This window comes from Benincasa hispida, chromosome 9 (assembly GCF_027475165.1).
Source record: "Benincasa hispida cultivar pf3 chromosome 9, pf3_genome.v1.1, whole genome shotgun sequence".
NCBI classification, from domain to species: Eukaryota; Viridiplantae; Streptophyta; class Magnoliopsida; order Cucurbitales; family Cucurbitaceae; genus Benincasa; species Benincasa hispida.
This window is the reverse complement of record NC_143486.1, coordinates 55,314,644-55,334,185: the sequence shown is the minus strand read 5'-3', so window position 1 is coordinate 55,334,185 and position 19,542 is coordinate 55,314,644. Positions and strand designations below refer to the sequence as shown.

The 19,542-nt window shown below is 37.0% G+C and overlaps 1 protein-coding gene across 1 annotated transcript in view; it reads left to right on the top strand.

Moving 5' to 3' along the window:
* The window catches only part of LOC150033928 (pyrophosphate--fructose 6-phosphate 1-phosphotransferase subunit beta 1-like), a 40,531-nt gene that overhangs the window by 14,275 nt on the left and 6,714 nt on the right, over positions 1-19,542 (top strand). The window lies entirely within an intron of this gene.

Below are 19,542 nucleotides of genomic sequence, written 5' to 3'. Positions count from 1 at the left end.
AGACCACCTGAGAATTCCAGCACTGCTTTGGCTCGAAAATGCTTTCTCTTCTCTCATCTCTCCCTTTCCCTCCCTCCGGCACCCTATTCCGACCTAACTCCCCGCCCTCTCCCCATCTCCGACCAAGCTTTGCCTATTCCCACCAACCTCAACCCTCATCTGCAACCCTCGACTCATTTATCTCTCATGGCCCATCCAATGACCCTCCCCTCCAAGCCTAACTTTTCCGTCGAAGTTATCAGCTGTAAGATTAAGGACAACCACTTCTGTGCCCTCATCCAAGCTGGTTCAGTAATCATAGAAGATGTTAAGCCAAAAAGCAAATTTCCTTGTCAAAATCGTAGCTACTTTGGTTTGGGGAGAACATCTCGACCCTTTCGAAACTTTCAACATTAGCTTCTTTTTCAAAAGCGAGCAAGATGCTTCTGGTGTAACCAAGATTTCTAAAGTCAGAATCTATTCAAACTGGTTTTTAAGATGTGTATTGTGGCCTGCAGTTGGAGGACGATTCTTCATTCACGTTCCATCAGGAACTCTTAATTCAGGTTGGTATTCCTTCCTTACCTTGTTAAATGATGCTTTGTCCCTCTTTGAAATTGAACAGGTGACAAAAAACCATCGCTCAGTCCCAATCTCCTATGCAGACATAGTAAGGGGAAGAATGGTTAAGCTTGTTTTTCCAGAAAAATAGAATCCCCTGTCCCTTTAGAACACCAAAAAACAGAGCAAATCTAATTTTTGGGTTCTAACTCAAAATTCTCAATCTTCAAAAATGGAAGACCTCGTGGCAGAATTCAAGCTTCAAGAGGAATAAGGCAAGGTGACCCTCTTTCTCCTTTCTTCTTTCTACTAGTCAGTGAAGTCCTAAATGCATTACTTTCCCAGTTTCGAGAAAAAGGCAAGTTTAAAGGTTTTATTGTTGGCAAAGACAGAATTCATGTTTCTATTTTACAATTTGCGAATGATACTCTAATTTTCTGCCAAGATGAAAAAGAAAACTCAGCAACCTAAAGAAATCACTTGAATTATTTGAGTGGTGTTCGGGGCTGAAGGTTAATTGGGAAAAATCAGCTTTATGTGGCATCAATATATACCATTTCAAAGTTACAATTAGAAGCAGCCCTCCTAAATTGCAAGGCTGTCTACCTCCCATTTATGTACCTTGGCCTTCCTTTAGGGGGATACCCTAAACAATTAGCTTTTTGGCAACCAGTGATCGACAAAGTCAAAGAAAACTGGATGGAAGAGATACAACCTCTTAAGAGGTGGTCGCGCCACCCTATGTAAGTCAGTTCTTTCTCATATACCAACTTACTATATTATAAGCATTAATGGAAGAAGTAGGTTTGGTTGGCATACCAACGAAAAATTTTCCAGCAGCCTTAGAAGCCCATTGATTAATATTTCAAGATTTTGGTTAAAAGTGGATTCCTTGGTAGCCTTCAAGGTTGGTAATGGTGAAAGAATAAGCTTTTGGAGAGATCCTTGGTTGGATTTGGTTCCTCTAAAAATCTCATTCCCTAATCTTTTCTTTATCTCCACCAAACCCAAAGGTTCATTACAAGATTATTGGGATGAGATTTCAACATCTTGGACTTTTCCTTTTAGAAGACTGTTAAAGGATGAAGAGGCAGAAAACTTCCAGCTTCTGATTGGAAAACTCCGTCACTATAAACTTAATTCGATTCCTGATAAAATATGGTTGTCTTTAGAACCAAGTGGGGTTTTCTCAGTCAAGTCTCTTGTAAAGCATCTATCATTCTCTTCCCCAATTGGTCAGCCATTAGAATCAGCCTTATGGAAGTCTAAAAGCCCTAGAAGGGTGAATATTCTGATTTGGATCATGCTGAATGGCTCTCTTAATAGCGCAGATATCCTCCAAAGGAAGTTACGTACTCACTATATTTCTCCACAGGTTTTCACTCTTTGTTGGGTAAAGTCATAATCTCTCTTGCATTTGTTCATCCATTGTGTTTTTGTAGAATTTTGTTGGACATCTCTCTTCAAGTGCTTTAATGTCAGCTGGGTTCTTGATAATGATTTTAAGGTTAATGTGCTTCAACTCTTGATCGGGCCACGTTTGAAGAAGAAGCCAAGACTATTTTGGACCAACGCAGTTAAAGCTTTGTTATAAAAAATTTTGTTTGAAAGAAATCAAAGAGTATTTCAAGACAAAGCTTCTTCTAGTTCCGCTAAATTTGATATCGCCCATATCAACGCCTCCTCCTGGTGCTCGCTTTCCAAAGTTTTTCAAGACTTCTCTTTACAAGATATCAACCTCAATTGGAAAGCCTTTATTTTCCCACTCTCTTTATTTTGTAACAACATAGTGATGGTTATTATTTTCAGTTTAACTTTCAGATAATCATTTCCTTCTTAAGTTCAAGCTTGTGATCAAGAAGACAATGGTGGAACTAGATGGTAATATGATCTCTTTCTAGAGCAAATTACGTTTCCTATAATCTCTTTCCCAGTCTTACAGTTCACGCTGCTCCATTTGTCATGTGAGGAGGTCAGATCAGAATCCTACCATTAATTATGCAAGTTCAAATCTAAAAGAAGAATGGAGCAGGTAGTCTGGATATAGGTATCTTACACACCCAAATTGATGAAAATCGAACCTATTTTTCAGAATTTGGATAAGATATTTTAATTAAGTCTCGGTCAAATTCCATAGCACACCAACGCAAGCACAAGCCTCATCGCTTAAGGCATCCTTGTCCATGGGCGCGTCCTTGCCCACCTAACCTCAACGTGAGGCCCGGCCTAGCGCATAGCCCATGCACATAGTTCCAATAGAAACACAGAAAATAAACCATGAGCTTTACAAAGCTCAGTGAGTGGAATCATAAATACAAGTCTTTTTAGATTATTTACTCTTTCGGACCTTATCTCAAGACATTTCCTTATTCAAAAATGTGTGAAAATGTCTTACTAGTTTACCTTAGAGTTTCGCCTTGAAATTCTTTGGTGATAGTTCGGAGTCTTGAGTTCACTCCCCCTGGCCCGACTGTTTCCACACTAGTGAGCACCTATCGGTTTTCCTTGAATTTGATAGCCTTAGAGTTAGAATTTCATTAAGGTAGCCCTCACACCAAATCTACATTCAATTTAAAAACTTTTGGTCTAAAAATCATCTGATTTGCACGAGTAGTCCGGAATAACTTCTCGTTTGAATTTAGCCTAGGCATCTGTCCGTACACTCAGCTTCCTTCAATGCCTCCGTTTTGACTTTCGTTCGATCAGCGCCTCTTTTCCTTCGTTCAACGCACGAATGGCTCTTACTCCTTTCTTAGTGATCATGAAATGTGAATATGTAGAACTGACTGCACAATTTATCTACCCATATCGCAATTAGTTTAATTTTCTTGAAGGGATTTCTAGCTTTCACTTATTAGAATTGTTAGTGTGAATATGTGTAGTTTTGATGCGAAGTGATTTCCATTTGAATGCAATTCTGGATTTAAATACATTTTTCTTTTATCATGGTGGTTTTGATAAGATATGCAGTGGGAGGGTTAAGATTGAAACTCCATATCAGGTGAAACTCTTTCTTCCCAGAATTTTCATTTGAGACGTCTTAGTTGTAGACAAGGCATTAATTGACAGTTCGGTTCTATTTTCAGTTTAAGCAAGCTGAAGAAACTACTCAGAAGCTTGGTCTGGATGGCCTTGTTGTAATTGGTGGAGATGATCCAACACAAATGCCTTTCTTTTCGTTGAAAACTTTAGTTATTTTTTAGAACTACGAAATTTGTCTATTTTCTCCCTCCTTTTTGCTCTCTCTTTCTCACTCTCATTGTCATATATGGATAAGCTATTATATGTTGTTTTTATTGCAGAAATATAAGGTCGAGTAATTAATTACTCTAGGGTACCATTTTTTTTTGTGTGCAAGACTCTGTTATTTATATTCCCCTTCTTTCTGTTGTTTTCAAATTAGAAGTAAGAATTTGAAAACCTGAGTGATTGGTTTCCCAAAAACTATTGATGGTGATCTCAAATGCAAAGAGGTCCCCACAAGTTTTGGATTTGATTCTGCTTGCAAGGTACTCATTTCTCTTCGTAACTGCTTTAGAATTCATATTTCGTTTGGAATCAACTTTGGTGACTGTTGCAAAGGTGAAGTAGTTTCTTGAAAAACAGAGTCCCCTGCCCCCTCAGAACACCAAAAAACAGAGCAAATCTAATTTTTGGGTTATAACACAAAATTCTCAATCTTCATAAATGGAAGACCTCGTGGCAGAATTCAAGCTTCAAGAGGAATAAGGCAAGGTGACCCTCTTTCTCCTTTCTCCTTTCTCCTTTCTACTAGTTAGTGAAGTCCTAAATGCATTACTTTCCCAGTTTCGAGAAAAAGGAAAGTTTGAAGGTTTTCTTGTTGGCAAAGATAGAATTTATGTTTCTATTTTACAATTTGCAGATGATACTCTAATTTTCTGCCAAGATGACAAAGAAAAACTCAGCAACCTAAAGAAAATACTTGAATTATTTGAGTGGTGTTCGATGCTGAAGGTTAATTGGAAAAAATCAGCTTTATGTGGCATCAATATAGACCATTTCAAGTTACAATCAGAAGCAACCCTCCTAAATTGCAAGGCTGTCAACCTCCCATTTATTTACCTTGGCCTTCCTTTAGGGAGATACCCTATAGCTTTATGGTAACCAGTGATCGACAAAGTCCAAAGCAAACTAGACAAATGGAAGAGATACAACCTCTCAAGAGGTGGTCGCGCCACCCTATGTAAGTCGGTTCTTTCTCATATACCAACTTACTATATGTCACTTTTTCAGATGTGAGAAAAGGTGATTCAAACTCTAGAGAGAACATTGAAGGATTTTCTTTGGGAAGGGCATTCCGGAAGCAAAATAAATCATCTGATTAAATGGAGCATAGCTTCACGATCCCAAGAAGATGGTGGTCTCGGCATTGGGTGCTTGAAACTCAGAAATCAGGGCCTTGTAGCAAAATGGGGGTGGAGGTTTTTCTTTGAGGTCAACTCACTTTGGAGGAAAGTAATTATAAGCATTCATGGAAGAAGTAAGTTTGGTTGGCATAGCAATGGCAAATTTTCCAGCAGCCTTAGAAACCCATGGATTAATATTTCAAGATTTTGGTTAAAAGTGGATTCCTTGACAACCTTCAAAGTTGGTAATGGTGAAAGAATAAGCTTTTGGAGAGATCCTTGGTTGGATTTGGTTCCTCTAAAAATCTCATTCCCTAATCTTTTCTCTATCTCCACCAAACCCGAAGGTTCATTACAAGATTATTGGGATGAGATTTCAACATCTTGGACTTTTCCTTTTAAAAGACTGTTAAAGGATGAAGAGGCAGAAAACTTCGAGCTTCTGACTGGAAAACTCAGTCACTGTAAACTTAATTCAATTCCTAATAAAAGACGGTGGTCTTTAGAACCAAGTGGGGTTTTCTCAGTCAAGTCTCTTGTAAAGCATCTATCCTTCTCCTCCCCAATTTGTCAGCCATTAGAATGAGCCTTATGGAAGTCTAAAAGCCCTAGGAGGGTGAATATTCTGATTTGGATCATGCTGAATGGCTCTCTTAACAGCGCAGATATCCTCCAAAGGAAGTTACGTACTCGCTATATTTCTCCACAGGTTTTCACTCTTTGTTGGGTAAAGTCATAATCTCTCTTGCATTTGTTCATCCATTGTGTTTTTGTAGAATTTTGTTGGACATCTCTCTTCAAGTGCTTTAATGTCAGCTGGGTTCTTGGTAATGATTTTAAGGTTAATGTGCTTCAACTCTTGATCGGGCCACGTTTGAAGAAGAAGCCAAGACTACTTTGGACCAACGCAGTTGAAGCTTTATTATCAGAAATTTGGTTTGAAAGAAATCAAAGAGTATTTCAAGACAAAGCTTCTTCTAGTTCCGCTAAATTTGATATCGCCCATATCAACGCCTCCTCCTGGTGCTCGCTTTCTAAAGCATTACAAGACTTCTCTTTACAAGTTATCAACCTCAATTGGAAAGCCTTTATTTTCCCGCTCTCTTGATTTTGTAACAGCATAGTGATGGTTATTATTTTCAGTTAAACTTTCAGATAATCATTCGGTTGTAAACCTTGTCTTTTGCAAGGTCCTCTTCATTTTGTACTTAGCTTTGGATTCTAGTATTTATTGGAGATGATGAGAATGCTAGGGAGATGTCAACCTAGTTGAGATGTCCTAGTGCATTTGCTGATCCGTTTTGTGCTTTTTAGTGTGCTTGATTGTATTGCACTTTATGTTTATTTCCTTCTTGTCACTTTTAACATCTTTCATTATCTGAATGAAGTGGATGGTTTTTTGTTCAAAAAAAAAAAGATAGGTTATGGAAAAAGAAACTTACTACTCAATCTCATCACTTTTTTTAATTTTTCCCATAAGCAATCCAAGAACAATTGTTGCTTGAAAGAGATCGACACGGCAATGTCTAGGTAATTGTTTTTTCTTTTTGTTTTATACATGTCTTTCCATGAAACTGAGTTGGAAAAGAGAAGGCAAGAAGGTGCATATAATGGGCGGCCAATTCGAGGGGCAGTCACATTTCTTCGGGTACTTATTCTATTCGTTCTTGAACTTTTGCTGTTTTACTTAAATGCTCCTGTTTAATAATTTAGTGATAACACATATTATATTTAGCACTTGGGTAGTAGGCAAATCAGTTGAGATCTCAAAAACATGTATGTTGGTAAATGCATTAAGATCTTTTAAATTCATATTTGATAATTAGGGGGTACCAAGTATCTAGACTTCCATTATGAACTCGTAAAGAAAATGGCCTAGGTTAAGCTTACAGCTAATTGACTTTCAAATGTAAACTTACGAATGGTACGAATGAATGGCCACAAGATGATACGAAAAAAATTGTACTTTGCTGGTTAGTGCTCTGTGTGTTATCTTTGTTTATTTCTTCTTGTGACAGGAAAGCCCATAAGGAACATCTGAGGATTTTTCTACAGACACTACGTGATAAACAGTTGTACACTAAGTTCAGCAAATGTGAGTTCTGGTTGAAACAGGTAGTGTTCTTAGGGCATGTAGTTTCAGCGGACAGAGTTAGTGTTGATCCGCAGAAAGTGGAAGTTGTTGTCAACTGGGAGAGACCAACTAGTGCAACAGAAGTACGTAGTTTCCTAGGCCTAGCTGGATACTACATATGTTTTGTTGAGGATTTCTCATGATTAGCATTACCCTTGATAGCTTTGACAAGGAAGAATGCTAAGTTTGAGTGGTTGGATAAATGCGAACAGAGTTTCCTGGACCTGAAGAAGAGATTAGTGACAGTGCCTATTCTGACACTTCCTATAACAGGGAAGGAGTTTGTGATTTATTGTAACACTTCGAGGCAAGGATTAGGTTGCATGCTTATGCAGGAAGGGAAGGTAATAGCTTATGCTTCAAGGCAGTTGAAGAAGCATAAGTGTAATTACCCTACCCATGATCTTAAGCTAGCAGCAGTTGTTTTAGCACTGAAGATCTGGAGACATTATTTATTCGGTGAGAAATGCCACATTTTCACAGATCATTAGAGCCTGAAGTATATCTTTGATCAGAAAGAGCTGAATTTGAGACAGAGGCGATGGCTAGAACTGATTAAAGACTATGACTGTACCATTGAATACCATCCGGGTAAGGCTAACGTAGTGGCCGATGCATTAAGTAGGAAGTCGAGACTTTCGAAAAGTGCCTTGTGTGGTATTCGAGCAACCTGGCTAAGTGAGTTAAGAGGTTTCAGGGCGGTTGTGACTGTAAAGAGTTTAGGGAGTCTTTTAGCTCAATTTCAGGTTAGGTCTTCTCTAGTAGCAGAGATTGTGAGAAGACGGCCAGAAGATAGTAATTTACAAAAGATGCTTGCAAAGTCCAAGCAAGGCTCAGAAGCAGAATTTGAGTTGAGAGCAGACGGACCCATAGTTAAGTAGAGAAGACTATGCGTTCCGAGTATTAGTGAGCTTAAGGGTGCTATACTAGAGGAAGCTCACAGTTCAGTTGACGCTATGCATCCAGGAAGCACCAAGTTGTACGGAACTTTGAAGAAAACTTATTGGTGGCCTGGTATGAAGCGAGAGATAGTCGAATATGTTGATAAATGTTTGATCTGCTAACAGGTTAAACCAGTGAGACAGAGGCCAGGAGGACTCCTTAATCCACTGCCAGTGTCGGAGTGGAAGTGGGAGCATATTGCCATGGATTTTCTATTTGGATTACCTCGTACTACTGGTGGACATGATAGTATATGGGTAATAGTAGACAGACTCAACAAGACAGCGCGATTTTTACCGATTAAAGCAACGTCTACACTAGATCAGCTAGCTAAGCTATACGTCGATAAGATTGTGAGTCAGCATGGAGTGCCAGTGTCCATAGTTTCATATAGGGATAGTGTGCAGAAAGCAATGGGAACAAAGTTGAAGTTCGGTACAACGTTTCATCCTCAGACAGATGGTCAGTCAGAGAGGACCATCCAGACCTTAGAAGACATGTTGAGAGCATGTGTCCTTCAGTTTAAGGGAAGTTAGGATACCCACTTATCACTTATGGAGTTTTCTTATAATAACAGCTATCAGTCTAGTATCGGCATGGCACCATTCGAGGCTTTGTATGGCAGACCATGCAGAACTCCTGTATGCTGGAACAAAGTGGGAGAGCGAAAGCTAGTTGGTCCTGAGTTGGTACAAGTTACGTCAGACAACATTAAGTCGATTAGAGAAAACCTGAAGATAGCTCAAGATCGACAGAAGAGCTATGCAGATAAGCGACGAAGAGACTTACAATTCCAAGTTAGAGATCAGGTTTTCTTAAAGTTATCTCCGTGGAGAGGTGTTATTCGCTTTGGGAGGAAAGGTAAGCTGAGTCCTAGATATATTGGTCCTTATCGGATAACAGAACGAGTTGGACCAGCAGCCTATAGACTTGAGTTGCCAGCAGAACTTGCCCGAATACATGATGTTTTCCATGTGTCCATGTTGAGGAAATATATTCCAGATCCGTCACATGTGTTGCAAGCACAATCGATTGAGCTGAAAGAAGACTTGAGTTATAAAGAGGAAGCTATTCAGATCCTCGACAGAAAGGAGCAAGTTTTGAGGAACAAAACGATCCCACTCGTGAAAATCCTTTTGAGACATCACGGAGTGGAGGAGGCAACCTGGGAGTCAGAAGACCAGATGAGGAGGAGTTACCCGACACTCTTCACCTAAGGACTTCTAAATTTCGAGGACGAAATTTCATAAGAGGGAGGTAAGTTGTAAACCCGAGACTTTCCTTGGATTATTTGCTCTTGTCACACATTGTAGGATGTTGGATTTAAGTTATTGTTGTTCCATTATTGAAGAAAATGACAAAGATTTTGGTTGAAGTTGTCTTTAATAATTTTGGAATTTATAAATAAAGAAAAGAAAAGAAAAGGAAAAGGAAAAAGGAAAAAAAAAAGAAAGAAAATGAAAGAAATTGGAAACCCATTCGGTGCTTAGGGTTTAAAGTGAGAACCCACTCATTTCAGCCCATTTCTCCATCATTTCCCATTATATTTTCAGAGCATTTCGAGAGAGAGAGTGAAGGAAGAGGAAGAAGAAGTTGCTGCAGGTTGGAGGTTGAAGAAGGGAGGAAAAGCTCATGCAAGTGCAACCAAGGAAGAATTTGGGTTCAACCTACCTATCTCTGGTTTTTAAGTCGGTTTGAGCTACAGAAGAAGAACTAAGAGGTGAGGCTTGACTTTCTTGAAATTTAATCTATTTTCTAACAAATTTCATGAAGGAAGCTTGAGCTAAATCTGATGTTAAGTTAATGGTTTTTGAAAAGGAAAACAGAGCACAGAATTTTCGTGCAAATCAGAAGGATCTCTGCTTTTTTCTGGTTTTTCGAATATTCTGGGGTGTACAGGTTGGATTAGAAGCTCAATTGAGTATGGTTGGAAAGCTTATTCAATTTCCTATAACTTTCATGAAGAATTCGGGAGCCAAAAATGACTAGAAGTAGGTTTAATTTCAGGAGAAATGTAGAGGGTAGCAGAGAAGCACGAATCTGTATTCGCTGTGTTCGAGGGATTTCTGGACAAATTCGTTGGGAATCTCGTTTTTATTACTTCAGATAAGTTGGAGAGGGTTCCAAAATGAAGAGTTTGATATATAGTACATTAATTTTGGTCAAGTATTGAGGAAGTTATGAGTGTTGGAAGTTAGGGTATTGAATCTGAAAAATCTGGAAAGAAAATGTGAAGTGTGATTTTATTTCTAGAATTTAGAATTTATGAGCATGGAAAGACAAGACGATTTATAGTTCTGATGCTCGGTTTTAGTTGTTTGACAGGCCAAGAGGAAATAGGCCGAGTCTACAGACCAGGGAACTAGCCAAGACTGTGAGTGACAAAACAAATTTCAAAAATGATTTCTAAACTGTAATTTATGCTTAAATGGTTTACATGCTTGAATATGAACTTATGAATGATACATGATTTCTATGAATTGTTTCAAGCATAAGTTTTGAGCTTAGATTTTCTATTGAGGTTTATATACGAGCACGTAATTATTAACTTCCTGAAAAGTAGTTGAAACAATACCATTTAAGGTAAAGTATGTATTAGCGAGTGCTATTTAAAGATTTTTAGTTTTTCACGAGCAAGCAGAGTAAGCTTGAGTTTTACGAAAGATAAAGATAAGCATGCATGTTTTAATGTTTTCATGTTGTTTTATGAAACTTTTATTGACTACATGACTGAGATATTGAGCCCGAGGCTATATGGTACCGTGTGCACACAGGTTATATTCCGTTGTTGACGTTGAGTGTACTTCGTGACAACAATGCTGCCGGGAGCGTTGGGTGGGCCCCACTACGACAAACACGATAGGAGTGCTGGGCGGGCCCCACTACATCGTAGAGCTAGTAAACATTGGTTGTACTGGGCGTGCCCTACACAACGTTGATTTGTCATGTTAGTTAAAATGTTTTATATACTTGATATGCCTTGCTAGATTTTAATGACATACTTGCAGAATATTTGAGAAAGCTTTTAGCGTTACACGTTCATGTTTAATGCTTTGATTGAACAGATTTATACGTTTAAAGGTTTATCACGTGTTCTGATTTGCAGATTTACAGTTTTAAATTTAGTCACTCATTGGGCTTCGTAGCTCATTCTTTCAAAATGTTTTCCCACTTTTCAGGTAGAGATCGAGCTCCCGGTGCCTGATAATTGCCAAAGTCTGTTTTCTCCTAAAAACTTCCAGATCAAGCTTCATACGTGGGTGGAGTTGTACATTGTGTCTGTTTATATTGTAAATGTCTTTGTAAGAACTGGGTAGTTTATGGTTGTGTAAGCACTAGATGTCGTGGTTGTGTAAACCCCAGTTGGATATGTTTTTGGTTGTGATATCTCTACCAGGTTATTTTCCAAACCGAGTTATGTCAGGACTGCACTTCATGTGTATCTAAAGGTTTTCAGGGATTCCGCTGTGTTGTGTTACATGTAAAGTATTTTATATATAAGATTAGTATGTTTATCAGGTTCAACGATTCAGCAGGGTCAATAGGTATCGTTAGAGGAGGACGATGTCTGTTGGCTTCACGCCATCTCCCTGACTAAGCTAGCAGGTAGTCTGGGAGAGGGTGTGACAGTAGACATGCTGGAACAATTTCTAGAGAAGAAACTTATTCAGCCACCAGAATGCAAGGGACCGGAACAACCAGGAAAAATAGATGATCCTAACTACTGCAATTATCATTGGGTCATTAGCCACCCAAAGGAAAAGTGCATCGTATTGAATGGGCTAATTCTGAAGTTGGCTCGTGAAAAGAAGATTGAGCTAGATTTTGATGAAGTAGCTCAAACAGATCATGCCACAGTAGTGACAACTTCAAGTGTTCCAACACTGCCTGCGTCTTATTATCAAAGAGAAAACATGATCCAGTTTGGAACCTTCGAGCCTATAGTTTTTTGGTTCCAACAAGAGACTCAAACGACAGACTCCCAGAAGAAAGATGAGCCTGTTGAAGATTGAACAACAAAGGGTAGATCCTCGTGACTTTTTGAAAGAGAAGATAGCAAAATTCCATCCAAAAAGAGTTGCATTCTTATCGAAGCTATAGAAGAAGGAATAAGACTCATAAAAAGAAAGGCAAAAAGATGGCATGGAAGCCTAAGACTGCTTAAGAAGAGGATAAGGACTTCCCTAAACTTCGATGGTCGGTAACTTTGGCAAAAAATTTTCCAAGAAGCTTCCTCGATAACCATCTAGATGAGGTATCAAAAGTTATTGCATGTCATGCTTTCAACATAGCGAAATTTGACAACAATCATATAACTACTGAAGAAGTCGATGATTCAAAAGTAATTGAGCAAAGAATTTCTATCTTTGATTGTATCAAGCCTTCAACTAATCAATCTTCAGTCTTCCAAAGATTGAGTATGGCCATGATAGAAGAAGAAAGCCAATTTCCATCTTCTACTGCAACTCGAAATTCAGCTTTCCAGAGGCTAAGTATCTTCACATCAAAGAAAGATCGACCTTCAACATTTTCTTTTGATTGTCTTAAGATGAAAAGCGATCAACATAAAAGAAAGATGAAAACATTAAAGGTAGAACCATTTCATGAAAAAAAGAACGACGAGAAGATTCACAGTCGTGTCCTTTCACGCATGAAGAGAAAGTTGTCTATTGATATAAATAAAAAAGGTTCATTGATGGTGAAGCAAAAGCTCATCATATTGACAAATCCTACAATGAAGAGGATGATCAAAGCCATGATAACATAAGAGCTTCTGAAGTTTAAATGTAGAAGTTCTTCATCGCAAGAGCCTAAACTGCATGTTGCTTCTGGTCTGCATGAACTTAAAAGGTGAACAACCCTAAAGAAAAACCAACTTTGTATGAACTACGTTATGACTTGATCCCTATCATTCTAAAGGGTATGTAGGCAACTTAAAGAAATTTAAGTTCAATCACATGAAAAAAAAAAATTTGAACTACGTCATGTATTAATTCCTTTCTTCAAGGGTACCACAACTACCTAAGTATGACACTTTAAAATTGATGTTGTTCGTTTCCATTATAGAATAACACTCCAAAATGAAGATGGTTCTGTTGAGAGCAACCATAAATTTGAAGATGTCCATCTCTACTTGGGGCAACACGACAAATTGAAGATGTTCATCCCTCGTAAAAAGGTAACCAATAAATTAAAGGCTTAACTTGGAATGACGCTTCGCTTCCTCTTCAAACTCAAGTTTGGAGGCTTCACCACTCCTTCTTCAAAGTCAAGTTTGGATGCTTCACTACTTCCTTTTCGATGTTTGGGTTTGAGGCGACTTCTCTACTTCCCCTCCAAAATGTTCTTCTCTGCTACCTCTCTAAAATATTGGTGTAGCTTCACTCCCTCCAAAATGTTAGTGCAGCTCCGTCTCTTCTCCAAAATGTTGATGCAGCTCCGCCTAGTCTAACATGTTGTTGTAGCTTTGCCTTCTCTACAAAAATGTTGGTGTAGTTCCACCTCATCTCCAAAAATCGTCTTGTTCTCCTGGCTTCACCTCATATGCGAGATCGACCCTCTACACAGTCAAATATGGTTTGCCTTGTTTTGCTTCATCTGCGTGATCAAGTCCGATCTACCAATTTTGCGTTCGGTCTGCCCATCTTTGCTTTATATGAAAGATCAGGTCGCGCACTAAGATTGAAGCCAATAGAAGGCAAAGATCAAAGCCTAAGTACTGAGCTTGAAACCAACGACGCATTCAAATCAAGGACCGAAGCTAAGATCGACGGAATCCTCAGATCGGGCACTAAGATTGAAGCTAATAGAAGGTGGAGATCAAAGTTGATTGAGCACTGAGTTTGAAACTTATGGAATGTTCAAGTCAAAGACTCAAGCCAAAATCGACGAAATCCTCAGGTCGCGCACTAAGATCGAAGCCAATGAGGGTGGAGATCAAAGTCGGTAGAGTACTGAGTTTGAAACCTACGGAATGTTCAAGTTAAAGACTCAAGCCAAAACCGACGAAATACCCAGGTCGCACACTAAGATCGAAGTCGATAGAGGGCAGAGAAGCCAATAGGGGGCAAAGATCAAAGTCAGTTGAGCACTGAGTTTAAAACTGACGGAATATTCAAGTCAAAGACTCAAGCCAGGACCCGACAGAATTCTCAAGTCGTGCACTATCGAAACCAATAGAGAGCAGAGATCAAATTCAGTAGAGCACTAAGTTTGAAATTGACAGAATGTTCAAGTCAAAGACTCAAGCCAAAATCGAAGGAATCCTCAGGACGCACACTAAGATCGAAGCCAATAGAGAGTAGAAATCAAAGTCGGTTGAGTAGTGAATTTGAACCGACAAAATGTTCGTGTCAAAGTCTCAAGGAAAAACTGATGGAATCCTCAGGCTGCACACTAAGATCGAAGCCAATAGAGGGCAGAGATACAAGTCGGTTTAAGCACTGAGTTTGAAACCAACAAAATGTTCAAGTCAAAGACTCAAGTCAAGATCAATGGAATCCTCGAGTCTTACACTAAGATTGAAGCCAATAAGGGGCGGAGATCAAAGCTGGTTGAGCACTGAGTTTGAAACCGATGGAATGTTCAAGTCAAACACTCAAGCCAAAACCGACGGAATCCTCAGGTCGTGCACTAAGATCGAAACCAGTAAAGGGCAGAGTTCAAAGTCGGTCGAGCATTGAGTTTGAAACCAACAGAATGTTCAAGTCAAAGACTTTCAAGATCGACAGAATCCTCAAGTCACGCACTAAGATCAAAGCTAATAGTGGGCAAAGATCAAAGCCGGTTGAGCAGGGAGTTTGAAATCGACAGAATGTTCAAATCAAAGACTCAAGCCAAAACCGACAGAATCTTCAGGTCGCGAACTAAGATTGAAACCAATAAAACACAGAGATCCTCAAGGACTTATGAAAAAATCGTGAGGTTGCAAACTGAGATCATGCTTGCAAAACCCAAAACTACCTCTCGTCCTATTCGTAGTTACAAAAAAAAAAAAAAAGAGGAACAATGGGGGCAAGTTAGTAAACTTGAAAAAAAAAATCCTCCAAGATTAAAAGAAGAAAGAAGTGAGAAGTAAATAATTAAAAAAATGGGGTTTAAGTGTAAAAAACGGGGGGAGTGTAGAAAAAAGAAAGGAAAAAACAAGAAAGAAAAGAAAAGAAATAAAACAAATAAAAAATGGAAAACAAAAAGAAAAGAAAAGTTAAAGAAAAAAGAAAAAAGAAAAAAGAAAATAAGAAAAGAAAATAAGATGAAAGAAAGAAAAGAGAGAAAGAAAAGTTGAGGATGAGGGGATGAAGATACGAATTTGAGGTCCTATTTATAGAGGTTTTGTCAAATTCCGTGACAAATTAAAAAAAATTGATTTAAATTATTAGACTTTATTAGATTTTCTAATTTGAATTTATCCTAATTTCAAATTAAATGGAAAAAAAATCAAATTAAGTTTTTATTTAATTTGATTTTATTAGATTTTATCTTCAAATTTATCTTCAGATTTGGACATATTCCAAATTTTATTCAAAATCAAATTTAAATTATGGATAAAATCTCAAATTAAAATTTGGTCATATTTCAAATTTTACTTAAAATCAAATTATTCAAGTTTGAGATTAGATGGTAGATAAAATCTCAAATTAAAAATCCAATTATGGTTTGTCGTATACTCTTAATTATATTATTTTAGGAGTATCAGTTTGTGGCTCAGTTGGTTTCTTGCTGACATTTTGGTTATTCTCGCTGATTTTTCATTTATTATTTTTTTCTATTTCTTGCTTGTTGGCATTTGAGTAGTGATTTAGTTCAAGTAGGAGTTTCTAAATGTTGTGAATTTGTGTTGGTTATAACCTCCCCTTCCCCCCAATGGCTCATTGGCTTCTCGGCGTTTGAATGATTTCATGCATTTTTTTTAGGAGCGTGTTGAACCCAATCATGTGGGAACATCTTGTTCAAGTAGTATAATTGATGATTTCATGTATTTCATACATTTTTTTTCCTTATGGAGGCCTACATCTTACAGTATTATTATTGACGATGTTATGGGCACTACTGTTGCATTGCCAATGGATAAAGTCAAACTATGTAAGAAAATTTGGCTACTACTTTGTGAATTAAGTGTTTACTTAGTTCATTAGCTAATCTATCGTTATAATAGATAGATCATGATGATTTATGAAAGCTATTTTGTTTCATTTTTTATAAGGTGATTGATATGACGACAAACATCGGAGCTTCATATTTTTTGTGTGAGAATTTTGGTATCGCTATAATCTAAACATTTGTTTTGTTTGTATCAATTTTTTGGGATTATATATGTAGTCATTTTATTTGGATTAAGAATTTACAAATTGGTCTCGATCTTCATTGTTAACAACCCTAATTCTAAACATGGGCTTACAGAAGACTCGAATTATATGATAAAATGCCAAAAAACGCAGGGTTCTATACAAATTAATCAAATTAAACATGTAATATAAGACCAAACTTTACCATAAACATTCATTCGCAAACCACATAATGCAATTCAACCAACCAAACCAATGCAAATTTTGAAATTTCTAAATTAATTATACGAGTTGGTTTTTATACCAGTTGTAGGGTTAAAAGTCCTAACGTAATGAAATAATCAAGATCTAAATCGTAACCAATTGAGAAATTGATATACTAATACACTAGGAAAAATACATATCACAAAGAATTAAAAAAAAAAAAAAAAAAAACCTCAACCTACTATACAAATTTTAGGTTAAGCATACATTACAAATTAGTTTTCGTGCTTTTTATTATAAACTTATTATATTATTAAAATTAAAATTAAAATATTCCACACACATATATAATTAAAATGTTTTAGCTTTTTTTTTTCTTTTAAAACTTATGTATAAAAAACACTTTTAAGATTTTAAAAACTTGTATTTATTTTTAGAAATTGGCTAAGAATTTAACTAATGTACTCAAGAAAGATACAAATCATTATAAGAAATGAGGAGAAAATAAGTTTAATTTTAAAAAACTAAAAACAAAAAAACGAAATGATTATCAAACGGGACCCGTTAATATGAAACTTAAGGTGAAATAATGGTTTTGGCATGCAGGTTGGACCAAGGATCTGCATGGGGAAAGACTCGGCATATCTACAAATGAAAATGGCTCTTGCCATTTTGTGCAGATTTTACAAATTCAGTTTGGTGAGTGGGCATCAAGTCAACTACAGAATGATGACTATTCTCTCCATGGCCAATGGTTTGGAAGTTACCGTAGCTCTACACTCTTAAAATCACTCTATTTAATTGCAGTTTCATGAACAATCAACCAAAAATATGTAATAAATCTCACTACAAATTTCAACATCGTGATTCCATTTCATGTTCCCATTTGTCATTTTTTAAGAAACAAACAGAGAGAAAACTAGAATAATGTGAAAATGTTGAATGATATTATTTCCTGTACATAGGCTCATATATAAAGCAACTGTACATATAAGGAAACGAACAAAATTGCAACCATATTCTATGATTAAAGAGGGAAATTTTCAAGCAGTTAGTGCTAGAATCTTGGATGAATTATACAACAAACCTAACATCCCTCCTCAAGCGAGTGAGTGAGATGACCACTCGGAGTTTGCCACGAAGTTCTGCAAATTTTGCTTCAGAGAATGGTTTGGTCAAACGGTTAGTAATTTGGTCACTGAGGATACATACCGAACATCAAGTTGACGTGCTATAACTTTACCACAAATAAAATGAATATTTAATTGGCAGACGAGGAAAAGGGCACTCATGTTATCATACCAGAGGATGGATGTGTGAGAAGGACGAAGGTCAACTTCTGTGAGTAAGGATTCAAGCCAACAAATCTGTGTTGTAACTCGAGCTAAAGCTCTATATTTGTACTCTGTACTCGAATGAGCCACAACATATTGTTTTCTCGAGATCCATGTCGTGTATGTGTAAGATATTGGAGTGTACCTATCAAACTTTTATACTCGGTGGGATTAGGAAGAAGATCTCTATCATAAACTAATGAAAATTTTCCAACAACAACAGGTTTGGGGCTGGTTTAAGGTGCTGGAAATTCAATTTATGCAATAAATCAACGATGTATTTACTCTGGCTAAGGATAATAAACCTTCTGCAGTTCGGTATACGTCAAAGCCAAGGAAGAAACTAAAGTTACCAATATCGTTTAACGTAAATAAGCAATTCAATTCACCAATAAATCTGGTAATAAAATGAGAATCATTTCTTGTTACAACAATATCATCAACATAGATCAGTAAGAAAATAATAGTGGTTTCAAACTTGAAGGAAAAAAACGAGGTATCATCCTTAGAGTTGCAAAAATTCCAGCCAAGTAAGATATTAATTTTGAGGTAGTCATACCAAGCTCGTGGGATTTGCTTGAGTCTATATAGAGAACGATTCAATTGACAAAGGTAGGATACTACTCACCTACAAATCCCTTAGGTTGGGTCTGAAGAGAATCGAATTCCAGTAAAATCGATCGATCATCATGCCATTAATTTTGATTAAGAATTTCAAACAAGATTATTTTATCTACCCCAACTCCAATGATTATAAGCAGAAAATTAGAAAATATATGTGAAGTTTTTAAGTTGACATATCAATTGAGTGTTGAAATTTCAAGAAAATATGTGTGTAGTCAAATGTTTGACTAAAATGTTGAGTAAACAAAAATAACCAACCAACTATTATACTTTTTTAAGTTACAAAAAGCTATACTAGATACCCTCGACTTGATAACTTAACTCTATAGCCCAAACATAAATTTACTAACTAAACTAAACTCCAAAATTTTTTAAACTCCACATAAAATTTTTACCAACTCAACTTATTAATTCAAGTCTCCGCACCAAACTCATACTTAAATAATTTCTTAATTTTTGGAGACTTAAAAAGGTCTATTTGGAAATATTGAAAATCAAACAAACACCCATCTTAAATTTGAATCTTAAAAAACTCGGACCAAAATCACCTTTTACAATGTAAAATAAAATTTCTACTTGAGTAATTAAAATGCTTACATACTTTTATTTGAAGTACTTTAGAAAAATTTGGAGAAACTATGGAGAAAAATTTGTAATTTAACCTATATTAATTTTGAATTCAACTAGAGAATATGATTTTTTTATTTTTTACAAAGAAGAAGAAAAATATAGAATATGAATTCAATGTTGGCCCATGTCCTCTTTGACCGAAGAGTATTTTCCAATTTGAAGTAGAAATTGGTTTGTTATTTATTACAGCAAGATATGTATTGCAAAACTCTCAACGGCCAAAATTTTGAAACCCTCGTCCGAGAGATCCATTCCCCGAACCAGCGCAGGAAGAAGATGATCAATCCATTCCTCTCCCATGGCCATCGATCATCGCTCTGCCTCTATACGTAGGAAGGAGGAACCATTTGCCTTCTCTGCTTCTCCAATCTCATCTCCGATCCCCTCTCTCCCAAAGTTCACGTCTCCTACGCACTCTCCCAGTTCTCCCCATTCCTCCAGACCTTTCTCACTTTCCATTCTCACTTCATTGTCGCTCCCTT